This window comes from Oryctolagus cuniculus, chromosome 18, assembly GCF_964237555.1.
Source record: "Oryctolagus cuniculus chromosome 18, mOryCun1.1, whole genome shotgun sequence".
In the NCBI taxonomy this organism is placed as follows: Eukaryota; Metazoa; Chordata; class Mammalia; order Lagomorpha; family Leporidae; genus Oryctolagus; species Oryctolagus cuniculus.
The window spans coordinates 43,100,330-43,114,444 of NC_091449.1; the positions used below are offsets into that span (position 1 = coordinate 43,100,330).

Sequence of the window (14,115 nt, forward strand, 5' to 3'; positions counted from 1 at the left end):
TTGAACTATGCCTCTGTGGCTTGGTGGAGTATCTGCTCTTCCAGTGAATACCCAGAGGTATGTGCTGGGTATGGCCTGGGAGCTCTGGTCAGTGCTCCAGGGTGGGGCAAGTCTCCAAGGTGACACCCAGGTAGAGTCTGGTAGATCTCTATTGTCAACAGGGGGCAGTGTATGATCACCTCTCTTGCAATAATCACACCCTCACCTATCTTCCAAGGTGTTCACTGACCAAGGTTAGCCCACAGTGGGTATAACTCTCACCTGTGCTGCCCCATGAACCACACAAATGATCTGTGCTGTCCTTGATGTGAGCATGGATCCCTCTGCAGTGACTCATCCAGGCAATCAGGGAAATCTGAGTCTCTGGCATGGACACAGTGGTTGCCAAGAGACCCAGATGCACCCTGTGCCCTGTCATGAAGTTACAGAGTCCCCACAGTCACAGCCTACAAGGCTCCCATCATCTCAGGGTGCAGAGGATCTACTCCACCCCACTAGCCTGTCCCCTCCACAGAGACAGCAGAGATGTTCCCAGAGCCAGCTGCTAATGATGCCCCATGTTGTCAGTTTGAGCCCTGGAGCCTGTGATATGTTGAGAGAATGGGCACACTTCACATCCCTGCGTGGATGCCCAGCCCCTAAGTAAAATCCCCTGATTGGGTAAAATCCCCTCATCACGTGAGTGCATGAGAACTTGCCATAGCCGCTTAGTGGTGTCAAAATGGTGCCTTCTCCCTGCCAGCTGAAGGTGCCCTTGTGAGGGGGTGGGGATGCTTTTTTTTTTTTTTTTTTTGCTGGATTAGGCAGATACCTTTCCCCCTAGTTAGGGCTCCAGGCCGGACTCAAAGAGAGTGTGGTCTGCAAAGTTCTCCCTCTGGCAGTGTCACCAGTGGCACAGACTGCTACAGCCTGCCTCATCTTGTTCTCCAAAGCTGATGGATCCTCCATCTCCTGGCTCTGTGGGTTGTGTGTGGTGCCTGTGCTCATTGCTGCACCTGTGCGTCTTCCACACTGTTCCACAGGGTTCCTTTTCCTTATGTCACTTTCCACTGCAAATTTCTCTTCAGTTCTCCCATGGGAACGCACTTCCTCTGCTTTTTTGCTGCTATTTTCCCCTCATCTAAAGTAGTACATTTTTTCCCTGTACAGCCATCTTGGAATCCTAGATTATGCTTTAGAACTTGCTAACTCTTAAGGATCCAGTGATTTTATTATTATTTATTTTATTTTAAATGCAGAGAGAGGAGGAGAGAGGTGAGGGGAAAGAGAGGAGGAGATGGAGAGGGGAGAGGAGAAGAGAGAGAGAGAGAGAGAGAGATCAGAGAGATCATGTGTTCTCTGGTTCACTTTGCAAACTGTGTCAGCAGTCATGGCTATGCCATGCTGAAGCCAGGAGCTTAGAATTCCACCCACATCTTCCACATGGGTGTCAGGGGCCCAAATACCTGGGCCATCATCTGCTGCTTCTCAGGCACATTAGCAGGCAACTGAATAGAAAGCAGAGCAGCCAAGATTCAAACTGGCACTTCTATATGGGATGCAAGCTGTACCACAATGCTGGCCCACTGATTTAATTTACAGAGAAGTAGTAGACAGGTTTTAGAAGGTGCTCTTCTGAAAGTTGTCTAGCTTAACATAGATGCAGCTGACTAGATTCATGATAATTTAGGATCATTTCATGAACACAATGTAGAAAGTATTTTCATTGGTGAGGAAATTATTACTGATGGACAAAGAATTCTGTGAATCTAGTTACATAATTTAGCACTCCTTTGGAAAGGACCTGGAGTCTGCTTTTAACTAAGCCAAGAATAGGGAGAGGTAATGTTCCTCCAGCATACATCTTTTTTGTTACCCATGTTTGGATTTTTTTTGTACCCATGTTTGGATTTCAAAAATTTTTGCCTCAATATAAATTTGTATTTCAGATCTGTTTTCCATGAGCCTTTTTAAGAACCTTCATGTATTACATTGACATGGACATCATGAGAATGATAGAGCATGAGCCCAAAAGGCATCCAAACAGGCCAAATTCTCAACCAGTTTCCTCACTGGTAATTAGTGTCAATTTAAATGAATACATTTAAAAATAATCTTATGCTTTTATTTCATTTTTTCCTTGAACTTTAAAACATTATTTAGTATGTTTGAAGTGCAGAGAGACAGAGATGGTGGGTGGGGGAGGAGAGAGAAAGAGAGAGAGAGAGAGACAGATAGAGAGAGGCAGAGGAGAGAGATGAGAGAAACAAAGATCATCTATTTGCCAGTTCACTTTCCAAATGACAGCAAAACCTTAGGCTAGGCCAGGCTGCAGCCAACAGCCTGAAAGTCCATACAGGTATGCCCCCTAGGAGGCAGGGATCCATCTACTTGAGATGTCATCTGATGCCTCCTACTGTGCGCAATCTTGGGAAGCTGGATCAAAAGTGGAGCAGGGACTTGAACCTAGGAACTCCAACATGGGATGCAGTTGTTTCAAGTAGGAATCTACCCACCACATCAAATGCCTACTCCCAATTTAAATATAATGCAAATATTTATGAGAACATAATGTTGAAAACATAATTCTAGTTTACAATCCTAATGCCAAGGAAAATATAGCTACTTATGCTTGTGTAGGTAAACAGCATTTTATCATAAGAGTACATTAATTTGACTAGGGACAGAAGCCTCAAACGAGGCTCTTAGAATGAGTTGAAGTCAGAGACTTGGATTAGGAGAAAATTTATCTCCTCATTTGGCAAATTAGTTTTATTGCTGTTTCTTGCTGTGAGCTGCATTTGCTGTCTCTCAGTTCTTATGGTAGAATATGTATGTATGTATGGCTTTTAATTTCCAGTACTACATCTCTTTTTCTCTCTTTGTCTCTCTCTCTCTCTCTCTCTCTCTCTCTCTCTCTTTTTTTTTCAGAGAGCAGACAAAAAGGCTAGAATCTTTTAATCCCAGTGCCAAACTCACCGTGTGGCAACTTTGACCTGATTATGGTAAGTGTGTCCACTTCCCTTGGAATTAGAGTCAGACTGAACTAATGTTCTTTCTCTCTTGCAATCATCTGTTTGAAACCATGGGAAAAGAAGTAGCAGTCAACGACCTTGTCTAAATATGATCAGAGTTGGTGAACTCAAAAGGCTTCCATAGCCTTGGCGACTCATGACAAGAGCCTAGGGTGATTACTGATGCCATAAACAAGAGTGTCAATTTGTTAAGTCAACAACAGGAGTCACTGTGCACTTACTCCTCATGTAGGATCTCTGTCCTTAATGTGCTGTACATTGTGATTTAATGCTATAACCAGTACTGAAACAGTATTTTTCACTTTGTGTTTCTATGTGGGTGCAAACTGTTGAAATCTGTACTTAATATATGCTAAACTGATCTTCTGTATATAAAGAGAATTGAAAATGAATCTTGATGTGAATGAAAGGGGAGAGGGAGCTGGAGAGGGAGGGTGGTGGCTAGGAAGGAAGTTATGGAGGGGAAGCCATTGTAATCCATAAGCTGTACTTTGGAAATTTATATTCATTAAATAAACGTTAAAAAAAATAAAAATTAAAAAAATTGGACTTTTTAACTGTTGAGTTTTTTTTTTGTCCTGTATATATTTTGATTATTCGTCTACCATCAAATGTATAGTTTGCAAACATTTCCTCCCTTTCTATAGTTATCCCTTTGCTATTGTTTCCTTTGCTGCCAAGGCTTTTTTGTTCGAATAGTTTTGCTTTGGTTTCCTATGCTTTGGGGGCTTTATCCAAAAGATCCTTCCCTATTCTATATGTTCTGAAGCATTTCTTGTTTTGTGATAGTAGTTTCATGGTTTCAGGTCTCGCATTTAGGTCTTGACCCATTTTGAGTGAATTTTAAAAAAAAAAAATTATTTCAAAGGCAGAGAGAGAGAGAGATAGAGAAAGAGGAAGAGAGAGATTCCATCCATTGGTTACTTCCCTAAATGGCCACAATTGCTTGGCCAGGATGAATCCCAGAGGAAGAAGTTTCATCCGGTTCTCCCATGCAGTTGGCAGGTGCCCAAGCCCTTGGGCCATCCTCCACTGCTTTCCTAGGCACATTAGCAGAGAGCTAGATCACAAGTGGGGCAGCTGAGACACAAACCGGCACCCATATAGAATGCCCGGATTGCAGGCAGCGGCTTTCCCTACTATGCCACAGCTCCAGCCCCCGTTGAGTTGATTTTTATACATGGTGATATTTAAGAGGTTTGATTTCAAACACATAGCAGTTATTTTCAATTCCTCTTTCCAATCAGAAGGCTCATGGATACATCCCGATGCAAGAGAAGATAGTAAATGCATTAATTGATGTAACCATCATTTACCAATGACAATTTTATTCTGTTGAAGAAAATAGGCCAGTGCCGCAGCTCAATAGGCTAATCCTCTGCCAGCGGTGCCAGAACCCTGGGTTCTAGTCCTGGTTGGGGCACCGGATTCTGTCCCGGTTGCCCCTCTTCCAGTCCAGCTCTCTGCTGTGGCCCGGAGTGCAGTGGAGGATGGCCCAAGTGCTTGGACCCTGCACCCACATGGGAGACCAGGAGAAGCACCTGGCTCCTGGCTTTGGATCAGCGTGGTGCGCCAGCTACAGTGGCCATTGGAGGGTGAACGAATGGAAAAGGAAGACCTTTCTCTCTGTCTCTCTCTCTCTCTCACTCTGCCTGTCCAAAAAAAATGAAATTTGGTAAACATCTAACAATCTCTTTGATAAACATGTAACAATCTCTTACACACTTCTTTATCATTTTCTATTTTCTTCTTTAATATTTTATTGTGTAGGTGGCATGTACCAATGCCATCTCACTAGTCCCAGTGATCAATTTCTGTTCACAATTGATCATAATGATAGGACTAAGAGTCAAAGGGATCACATAAACAAGACTAGTGTCTGAAAATATTAACTGATAGAATACAAAAAAAAGGAAGAGAACGATCCAGCATGGGAAGCGGGATACACAGCACACTTATAGAATGGCAGATGTTCTAAACAGCACTCTGGCCTCAGAATCAGCCCTTAAGGCATTTGGATGTGGCTGAAAAGCCCATGAGAGTATTTCAGGCATGGAAAGCCAAGACACTCTGGCAAAAATAAATAAATAAATAAATAAAATCAAATAAATAAAATAAAAAAAAAAATGACCTCTCTGTGAGTGAGATCCCAATGGAAAGAACAGGTCATCAAAGAAGGAGGTACCTTTCTCTGAAGGGAGGATAGAACTTCCACTTTGACTATAACCTTGTCTAAATATGATCAGAGTCGGTGAACTCAAAAGGCTTCCATAGCCTTGGCGACTCATGACACAAGAGCCTAGGGTGATTACTGATGCCATCAACAAGAGTGTCAATTTGTTAAGTCAACAACAGGAGTCACTGTGCACTTACTCCTCATGTAGGATCTCTGTCCTTAATGTGCTGTACAATGTGAAGTAATGCTATAACTAGTACTGAAACAGTATTTTTCACTTTGTGTTTCTATGTGGGTGCAAACTGTTGAAATCTTTAGTTACTATATACTAAATTGATCTCCTGTATATAGAGAGAATTGAAAATGAATCTTGATGTGAATGAAAGGGGAGAGGGAGCTGGAGAGGGAGGGTGGTGGCTAGGAAGGAAGTTATGGGGGGGGAGCCATTGTAATCCAAAAGCTGTACTTTGGAAATTTATATTCATTAAATAAAAGTTAAAAAATGTTGCATTGTGTTTTCCCATGTCAATAACAATTTTGTTTCAAAAGATTAATCCTATCAGCTTTCCACCTTTGCCCTCTACCTTGTTTTTTTCCCCCAAAGCTCTACTTTTCTTGTGTATTATAATTGTTAAAGAGTTTGTTATATTTTATTGTTAATATATTGAGAAAAAATACTTATATGAATCCAATATTACTTCAGAATTAAGGCTAGTAAATGTAGAATTATTGTGTTAATGCTAATTTTAGAAGATTTTTGATGTACAAGAATACTTCAAAAAGTCTGTGGAAAGTGGGATTAAAAGATAAGTTTATTTTGGTGCAAAAGTTTTTTCATAACGTGCGTTTTCCTTGAATTGAAGATCTCTCATATGTATTGATTTCAAAATTTTTTGCAAAAAAAGAAACTTATTTTTTAATTTCATTTTCCTTGAACTATTTGCAGTACCCTTTGCATTGATTTTTAGAAACCTCATGCTCATTTCATCTGGAAAGCATATATCAAATATGCTTACTTGTTCCAGCACTTGGTGTTGCCAGTGTAACAAAATGGCAGTTTGATATATAGAAAATAATTATCCATCATTAATTATGTAGGTGTCTGTAATATCACTGTGAGGTGAATTGAGACAGTTTCCCTTCTGCTCTTCATGTATGTCTGTTTTCCCTTCTGGGTGTTGTTTAAGATTGGATAAACACCTTGCGAAACAAGACAAAAATTCTCTGGAGGGAAATAACTTGAGTGCATGTATCTGTCTGTATGTTTGATTTTCATTTTTTTTTTGAATTTAAAATTTATGTTAAAAGAAATGCAGTCAGTTTGGCCTTTGGCCAAATAAGACTTGTGCTTCAAAGTTTTACCCTTAGGTACAAGGACAATTTTGTGTCAGAGAACTATTCATATGACCAAGGACAAAATTGTCTTCTTTTTTTTTTTATAAAAGTATCAATTTTTATGCTCTAAAACCCTTAAGGTAAAAATTAGCCACACCTCGTGCTGATCAAATTTTATCCTGGTATAATTTATCTTCTAGGGGCCATGAATATGTTTTTGAGATTTCTCCTGCATTCATATCACAGCTCTCCTTTTATAGGAAATAGAGATTTTTCTCCTCTGCTACCTGCTTACTTTACCTCCCTATAGCAGTCTAAGGAAGGTACCTGCATATGTCATTTTCCATCCATATTTCAACCAGCAATGAGAATTAGAGGACTGAAAAGAGCTTTCTATTTTTTTTCATCAAACACATCAGGGTTTGTTCCTCACAATTGGATCTTTTTGCACTTGAATTTCCCTTCTTCAAAAACCATTACTCTCTGCTCATCCTCCTGATTAAGCTTAGCTGTCACATCCTTTGTGAAGAGAAAAGGTTAAAATTTACTTTGTCTCTCCACTTTTTACATAGTGCACTTATTTTCTTTGGAAGTTTTGTCACTGACAGTTGCTATTTATTAGTTATCTTAATAGTTTGAACTTTGCCGTAACATGAATTTTTGTTTTGCTTCCTACTGTATGATACATAATTTCTAGAATGGACTCTTATAAGTAGATGCTGAGTGAACAGAAGGGATTTGTTAAGTAAACTAATAGATAATTAAAATATAGGAGGATTACTATGGGATATAGCTTATTAAAATATATTTTACCATTTGTGTACTAGCTTTACAAATGACAAACCTCATTTACGTATCTGGCTGTTATGGAACTAGAGAATCAATAGGAATACTAATGGGAAGATTGCAAGCAGATTTCATGGAATTTTTGCGTGAGATTCAGTGTATGTATCTTGTAATATTCTCTCTGCTCCCTTTGCATGCATGCTACTCTATGCTCTGGAAGGGTCAAAGTCTGGGAGCCTGGAAGTTTGGGGATCTTAGTTTCTTGAGGGACAAACTTGGCTTGATGAGTTACAGGATCTAGGTGAGATCTGACAGATTCTTCTTTCTTACTTCTCCCAAGAGACTGTTCTGAAATACAGTGATTCCACACATCCATGTGTCTGAGGTTGTTCTGATGTGGTCATTTTAGCAGCGAACCATTTTCTATTTGTCTTTTCTTCTTTCCAGACTAACTGACTTTCTCTCATACTCTTGATGCCCTGGGATTATATTCTAGGGTTTTTGTTCTACGTGAAACCTTACTTGAGGGTCTCTTTTTTTAGAAAATCTATGCTAACTACCTGTTCCCTGGCTCTTCAATACATAGTGAATAATGTTTCTTCCCTTCAACTCATGTTGAAAGAATTAAAATTGCAGGCCTAAACCTCCTTTCAAAGCTGAAACCCCGTGGGGCGGGTTTGTATAGTTTCGGTACCTTATCTTTCACCTGTGTGAGGATGAGGGGCCAAAGCTGTGTAACCCTTGCCTCACCTGTCGTTCCCATTACTGAGATCCTTTGAATTCCCCGCACGTGTTTTGAGTTTCCTGCTATCTGAGTTAATTTGCTAATAATTTCCCCGCGATGTGAGGTGATTCACTAAATGGTACCATGTGGAATGTCTCTGAAAACCCTATAAAAACCCTGACCTTTGACTTCTCGGCGCGGCTCTGTTCCTTCGTGTTCAGAGAGCCTCAGCATGCTGGTTCAATAAACCCCTTGCTAATTGCATGAGAGGTCTCTTGGAGTCGTTCATGGGGCAGAGGACGTTTCTTGACCCTAACAATGTTATAGTATGCTTTTTTAAAAAATTATTATTTGAAAGGGAAAGAGAAAGGGAAAGGGAGAAGGAAAGAGAAAGGGAGTAGAGAGAGAGAGAGAGAGAGAGAGATTTCTTCTGGTGGTTCACTCCCCGGTGCTCAGATCAGGCCAAAATTCTGGTGGAAGGAACACAACCCAGGTCTCCCACATGGAGGTATCCCATGAGCCTTCACTGTTGCTTCCCAGGATTTGCATTGGCAGGAAACTAGAGTCAGGAGCCAGAGCCTGGAATATAACAATTATTTTTATTTATAATGTTTGATTTTAAGCCTATTACAATAAAAGGATTAAAAGCTTTATATTATGATTCAACATAAATGTAAACCTAGAGGATTTTCAAGATACTAATCTTTACCAATGAGTTCAGAAATACTTTCTTTAAGGAAACAGAATGCTTTTTCAGTAATTTATCCCTTTCTATTGTACAGAGAGGAAAAGGTCAACTGTATTACATTTTAGCATCTTTTGTGGAAATAAATGAAAACGATTTAAATGAAAACAAAAACTCTTTCTTCAAAGTGTTATGGTAGATAGGAATTAGGCTCCAGTCACTTGGTTTGGCAGAGACTCAAAGGCAGACAGGATAGGGGAACACTTTAGTGTGTAAAATAGGGAAGGCTTTGGGTATTCTTTCATTGAGAATTGCTGGCATGGGGAAGCTGGAGGAGGGCCAAGCAGAGGAGAAGCATCTGATATGAATGATTATGGAGCAAAGCTGGCTTCCTCTGATGCTCTGGTGTTGAAAGCACTGGCAGAGTGAAATGTTAGCAACATGCCTGAAGACACCCAGGTGCCAAATCAGAGAACCTGGATTCAAGTCCTGCTTCCAGCTCCTGACTCCAGCTTTCTGCTAAGAAGGAGGGGTAAGTGGTAATGGCTCTAGTAGTTGGGTTCCTGCTTTCCCTATGGGAGATCAGGATTGCTTTCCCAGCTCCCATAGATGCAGCCTTGGCCACTGAGGGCATGAGGGTAGTAAATCAGCAGGTAAGAAAGCTTTCTGTTTCACTGACTTTCAAATGAATAGTTATTTAAAAAATAGGGAAGTGGAAGCTTAAAAATTCTAAGTTCTAGGCATTCTGGGTTGATTGTGAAGAAGTTGTTAGTTGACTCTTTAGAACTCTTGTTGTAGGGACTTTGAGTTAAAGTTCTGCTGTCATTGCTTGTTTGTATACTCAGTCTCTCACTTTATACAAAGAAACTACAGAAAACCCCTTTCCATGAGGAAGGAGCTTGGGCTGATAGGACTAAGCCTCTTTCTGTGTGTCCTCTTGTGATCCTATAAAGAGAAGAGATGTTGAATAAAGCTGTTGCCTTCTTTGGATGAAGTTCCACCAGTTCTTTTTTTTTTTTTTTTCTTCCTTCATTTTTTTTCCTCTCCCTATTCCATAAAAGAGATGCATGGGATCTTTAACCCTGATAATATCTCACCAAACTATTATTGCTGCACTGCCTAAGGGTTTTTAAAGTTTGCTCCTACAGGGAGGAAACCCAGACATCTCTTTTTGTTTATTCATTGGCTTGTTTGTGGGGATGCAGTTTTATTCTCTCTCTCTCTCTTTTTATTCTCTTTTAAGAAATTGTTTCTTCCTTTCAAAATGGTAGCTAAGCTAGGGGCCAGGAACCATGATCAGTGATGGTGCTAGAATGTGTGACACGTTTTTTTCTTTATCTTTTGATCATTTGTTCCACCACTTGTATTCATGGACAATCTTTTTTCTTTCTCAGAAATGCAAAGATTTGATATTTATGTCTATTCTTTAGGGGTGGATATTGACAAAAATAAACCCTTTGGCCTCTTTTACTCTAGTTTACATAGGACTTCATAGCAAAATTTTAAATGATTTCTCCAATTGTTCTGGCCTAATTCATAGAGTTGTGCGGACAAAATGTCAGCTACTAATGAAGTTCACTCTGCCTTGCTTCATCCTTGTGTATCTGTATATCTCCTTAGAAGAACAGAGGGAGGGAGAGATGGAGAGAGAGAACAAGAACACCGGCCAAATGCCATCTCAATTTCATTTCATTTCATTTTATTATTTCCCAAAGAGCAAACTAGATAGCATTTTAACTCCCAGTAAGGAAACTAATTTATGCACATTCAAAACAGAATGCAAATGACCCAGAGCTAACAAGTGAGAAAAAGTTTTTTAAAGGCAATTTTGAAATCCAGTTTTGCAAGTCCTTATCACTTCCTTTTCATTTTTATTATATTTTGAAGGTTTTCAGTCACTAATTAAAAAAAAATTTCCATCCTATTCTTTCTGTTCTTTCTAGGAGACCAATTCTGAGTATATATTGGGCTGTTTTAATATATCCCATAGGTCACAGGAACTCTGTTAATTCTTGACCATCTTTGGCTTTCTTCTCCTTTCATTTTGGTTTGATTGCTTTGATATGTTGTCAAGATCATGCATTTAGGCCGGCACCACGGCTCACTAGGCTAATCCTCCACCTGCAGCGCAGGCACACCGGATTCTGCCCCGGTTGCTCCTCTTCCAGTTCAGCTCTCTGCTGTGGCCCGGGAGTTCAGTGGAGGATGGCCCAGGTCCTTGGGCCCTGCACCCGCATGGGAGACCAGAAGAAGCACCTGGCTCCTGGCTTCGGATTGGCGCAGTGTGCCAGCCGCAGCAGCCATTGGGGAGTGAACCAAAGGAAAAAAGGAAGACCTTTTTCTCTGTCTCTCTCTCTCACTATCCATTCTGCCTGTCCAAAAAAAAAAAAAAATCATGCATTTTTCCATCTAGTGCTATCTATTTTCAGATATTATTTTCATCTATAGAAATTGCATTTTAAAATAGCATCAGTTTATTCTTTACCATGTTCATGTTTTTAAGATTGTTTATATTTTTATTTTTAAAGATTTATTTATTTATTTATTTGAAGGCGAGATCTCCTCTGGCTCACTCCAGAAATTGTCTCAATGGCCAGGGCTGGGCCAAGGGCTCTCTCTGGGTCTCCCATGTTGGTGGCTGGGGCCAAATACTTGGGCCGTCCTCTGTACCTTTCCCAAATACATTATCAGGGAGCTGTATTGGAAGTAGAGCAGGCAGGACTGAGCCCAGTGCTCCAAAAAGGGATGCCCCTGGCATTGTAGGCTGCAGCTTCGCTTACTGCACCACAGTACTGACCCCTGTCTTCATATTTTTAATTAAATACCTGTTCATTGTTACAACAGCTACTTTAACATACTTGTCTATCATCATTTATGTGCCATTTTATGTTGAATGAATTGTTATACATTTTATTGCTTCTTGACCTATATGATGCATTTTGACTGGAGTTTGGACCTTACGAATCTCATATTACTGTTGGAGCTGTACTTTTTGTCATTTATTTTGGATAACTTTATGACTTTGGGCCTCTTTAAAAAGTTTTGTAATGGGGCTAGTGTTGCGGCGTAATGGGTTCAGCTGCCACCTGTGACGTCCCATATGGATGCCACTTTGAGACCCTTCTGCTAAACTTTTTTTTTTTAAGATTTATTCATTTATTTTAAAGTCAGAGTTACATAGAGAGAGAAGTAGACACAGAAAGAGAGGTCTTCCGTCCGCTGGCGTACTCCCCAGTTGGCCGCAATGGCCGGAGCTGTGCTGATCCGAAGGCTGGAGCTTCTGCCAGGTCTCCCACGTGGGTGCAGGAGCCCAAGTACTTGGGCCATCTTCTACTGCTTTCCCAGGCCATAGCAGAGAGTTGGAAGTGGAGCAGCTGGGTCTTGAATCGGTGCCCATATGGGATGCTGGCACTGCAGGCGGTGGCTTAAACCGCTGGGGCCACAGCGCCAGCCCTTTGCTACACTTTTAATCCAGCTTCATGCTAATATGCCTGGGAAAGTAGTGAAAGATGGCCCAAGTCCTTAGGCCTCTGCATCCACATGGGAGACCTGCATGCAGCTCCTGACTCCTGGCTTAGATCTGGCCCAGCTCTGGCAAATATAGCCATCTGGGAAGTGAACCAGTGGATGGAATATTCTCTCTCTCTCTCTCATCCTCTCTCTCTTTCTCTCTCTCCCCTTTCTGTCACTCTGCCTTATAAATAAATAGATAGATAACTTTTTAAAATGTTTAAAAATAAGAACAACAATAACTATATGTACACACATGCATATATAATCCTTATTTTGTGTACCGAAGCTACATAGTCTGGTCTTAGTTACTTCTCCAATTGCATATTCTCTTTTTTTTTATTTCAAGTTTTATTTCGTTTGAAAGGCTGAGCTAGAGAGACAGAGAATGAAATCTTCCATTTTCTATTTCAATCCCCAAATGGTCACAATGACCAGGGCTTGTACAGTCTGAAACCAGGAGCCTGAAACTTCACCCTGGTTTCCACGTGCGTGGTGGGGACCCAGGTACTTGGGCCATCATCTATTGCTTTTCAAGGTGCACTGTCAGGGAGCTGTATGAGAAATGGAGCAACCAGTTCTCAAGCAGAACTCATAAAGGATGCTAGCATCACAGGAGGTGGCTTAACTCACAGCACCACAATGCCAGCCCCCGACATCCTCTTCTCACTCCATCAGATGTGCCCACAACACTGATCTTCATTGCTCCCTGAAGACTGGGGACCATCTTGAGGCTCTGGGAACTTGCATTTAGTGTGTTTTCAACCTGGAATAGTTTTCTTCCAGATATTTTAAAGGTTCATTCCATAAGGTGAATTTATTTGATCATAGACTAGTTGTGACTTCATTATATAAAGTAGTCCACTGTCTTTTCACTGTCATCTCCCTTATCTTGCTAATATTTCATTGTATAACTTTTTTTTAACACTTGACAATGTATTATGATTCCATTTGTTTATATTTTTCTGTCTCTAATACTAGAACATATGCTACTGGAGGAAATAGTTTGTTGCTATATTCCTTATGTGCATGTAGTAGTCCTACAACAAATATTTCTTTAAAAAAGTAGTTTCTTGGGTACATTATACATGATACTGTTCTTCTATCAATATTCTGAATAAGTGACCTACAGTTTCAGAAGTGAATTAATGAGAAATTCTCCCAGCATATGTAATATCTTAAAATGGAAATTTGTATAAAACTTCTGTACTCATTTTTTCATGTTGAGACCATATATTTTTAATTTCTTTGTGATCTTAGATTTAACCACTGTTCTTCCTCTTTGACTATATGAAATATAGTATAGCAACTTGGCTGGTAAGAAAGTGTGCTGTTTTGTATAGCCAACATTGTTTACATGGAATAAATTCCCTTAGGCTTCTTTTACCCTTACCTGTTTAGGGGCATTTCTGAAAATTCTACATTGCCCCACATGAAGAGGTATGAGAAAACCTATTAACCATCAATGAGAGAGTAATATAAAACTTAAGCTCTCTTGCCTCAGTTTAAGACAAACTCTGAGATGTCATTGAACTATCTCCATGAAGGACAGGCTAATGCTGTCCTAACATATTACCGTTTTTGGCTTTTCTTCCTCCCCTAAGTGTCCACTTCCTTACCAGCTCCTTCTGAGAGGACTCCTTGAAAAGCAGAGGTATATGAATCCTATGGGATCGTGTATTGGTTAGGATAGGTTCCAGCAATGAAGTTTTAACAAGTAGAACTCAAATCCCTGTGGCTCATTTCCTCCCAAGGTTACATATTTACCGTGGTTCAGTGATCTGAAGGACTTAGTCAGGGTCCAGTAAGAAACAGATGACATATTTGTACTAGTGTGATTCAAGGAATGTTTCCTAAAGGAGTGATTTACTAAGGTGTCAGCAGA

General features: G+C 40.2%; 1 long non-coding RNA gene across 2 annotated transcripts in view; it reads left to right on the forward strand.

Moving 5' to 3' along the window:
- The window catches only part of LOC127491310 (uncharacterized), a 175,423-nt gene that overhangs the window by 69,515 nt on the left and 91,793 nt on the right, over positions 1-14,115 (forward strand). For both annotated transcript variants that reach the window (XR_011384227.1, XR_007919925.2), the window contains exon 2: positions 2,911-2,984. This is a non-coding gene — a long non-coding RNA (uncharacterized lncRNA). The remainder of the gene's footprint in view (positions 1-2,910; positions 2,985-14,115) is intronic.